Source organism: Sinocyclocheilus rhinocerous, unplaced genomic scaffold, assembly GCF_001515625.1.
Source record: "Sinocyclocheilus rhinocerous isolate Xijiao unplaced genomic scaffold, SAMN03320098_v1.1 scaffold154, whole genome shotgun sequence".
Classification (NCBI taxonomy): Eukaryota; Metazoa; Chordata; class Actinopteri; order Cypriniformes; family Cyprinidae; genus Sinocyclocheilus; species Sinocyclocheilus rhinocerous.
Window position 1 is genome coordinate 198,945 of NW_015659335.1, and position 2,467 is coordinate 201,411.

Sequence of the window (2,467 nt, forward strand, 5' to 3'; positions counted from 1 at the left end):
TTCGTTTCAAATGTATCCACATAATTTCATATCATAATATCATAGATCTTTGTTGAAAAAAACGGACATTTAAAATATAAAAGATTTAAAATGTTCAAATTAGAGAATTCCCGCCCCGGCGTAAGGATACTGTTTGTTCCAAGCGCAGAGGAGCGGCGTCGCCGGCGAAGCGGGAGACGGGTCACTCATCTCAACCGTTTTAGCAAATCAAGGACGTGGATGCGGAGCGGAAATATGCAGGTAAATTGCAGGTTTTTGCTTTCCTGTTGTATTTTGTGGCTGTCTAGCCGCAATTTTCACCTGAGGGAAAAATGAATGTCCTCACAGCCGATTTGGCACTAATTTTGAATAACATAATTCTGAATTTGCTTTCTGACATAAGTTGTTAGGTTCTGAAATATTGGCTTTCAGGCTTTGTACCACCAAATTTATTATGGCTGTCGTGATTAAAGTTAAAAATGAATGATAAATTTCAATTGTGGCATTACACAAATCTGCTTATGTGTTGCTAAGCCTTAAAACCAATCACACACTTTCATGTTGATCTTATGAATGTAGTGGCCAATCAGCGTTTAGATTAGTCATCGCGCCGGAGTTTTGAATTTCGCGCCCTGAATTCTGCACTCATAAACAACAATGCAGTGATGTTAATTAATATTCTACTATTAATATTCTAATTAAAATTCTACTCTACTTAAATTTAAAATTGCACTGCTATAACACTCTCAGAAATAAAGATACAAAAGCTGTCACTGGGGCGTTACCTTTTCAAAAGGTACACTTTTATGCCTTTTTGGTACAAATATGTACACTTTAGGTACTAATATGTACCTTTAAGGTGCCAATATGGACCCTTTAAGTACAAAAGTGTACCTTTTGAAAAGGTACCGCCCCAGTGACAGCTTTTGTATCTTTATTTCTGAGAGTGAAGGACACTAAAATAAAGTGTAACCCAAATATGCAGCTGCGCACGAGAAAGACCGTCTCTAGGAGTGTTATCAGTTTGTGTTGTTGTTTTTTTTGTGTGTGTGTGTTTCTAAATTGTGCAGTTTTTGAGACAGAATATATTTTAATATTATACTGTAAGTTCAGGTGAGTTTGTTGTTTTTGTGTTTCTTCATTGTGTCAGTGTGTCACATTTAGAAGAGCACTGATGTTTCTTAAAGGGATAGTTCACCCAAATATGAATAATCTGTGATCATTTACTCTCCCTCTTTTACTTGTTCCAAACCCATAAGACTTTCATTCATCTCTGGAACACAAATGAAGATATTTTTAGTGAAATCGGAGAGATTTCTTACCCTCCATTAATTAGGGTTGCAGCTGAACACTGCAGGGCTGCAGCTCTCCAGGACCGGAGTTCGCCACCCCTGGTCTATTCCCAAATCTTCATTCAAAAGATCATACAATGCCCTATTTAAGGGTATAGGGGGCGATTTCGGACACAGCCAGGGACTTTTTTTTGAGGGGGCAGGAGTGAAGGCGCCGGTGGGGGGGGATTGGTGGTAATGTTAATTGGTGGTGCTCATTGTCATGCTTGTCATGTGACACACAACAGCCATATCCTCCTGACTACCAGCTATGGAGTTTTGTCCACTGTAGAGGACATTATGTTTTAGCGATTTAAGGTATACATGATATAGGCTTATGCTTTATTTATATTTTCCCTTTTATTCGAAATATTCCCAAACGTGTTAACAATATCATGAAATATCTCGATTCTCAAATATGTGAAAGTAAATGCATTTTGCACCTTTATAGATGAATTGATCTATAGCGGGCGATGGGCAAAGTACCCTAATAGTGTAATCTATTAACTACGCATAAAACCCCATCTTTTTACTTAAGTACCAGATATGGGTGTCATGCCATAAAATATTTGTAATATGACTGACTTTGTATTCAATGTGAATTTAATAAAAACATTGTAATTTACTAATTTTAACACTTTCATTGTACAGAAAGAAAGCAAAGAACATTTAGGCTACATTATCAAAGAACATTTTAAGCACTCTCAGAAACTCTTATTATAATCACTGAAGCTGTTTACACTGTGAAAAGAATATCCTACTTCGTACGCGCATCTGCACTTTGTTGTTTCTGATGAGAGAATTCGTCAGAGAACAGAATTCCTTCAGCGAGCAATTGAACAGAACACCAGGGGCAAGTTCAAGCTCAAACCGGTGCGCAACATTTTGCTACGGTTTCCCGGTTTGAACGACATGTTTCCTGGAAACGGTGTGTAACGGGGTTTGAGATTTCAGAGATGAACGCCTCTGATTGGCTATTGCATTCATAAGCTCAACAGAATCGTGTGTGATTGGTTATAATATATTGGTTATCAGAGTTGCCAAGTCCGCGTATTATACGCGACTTTGGGCTTCTTTTTTTGTAAAGTTGCATGAAAAAATCCAGGGTCGCGGGTTGCGGTTATTTGGGCTTATTTTAAAAAATATGGTTGCTTGTT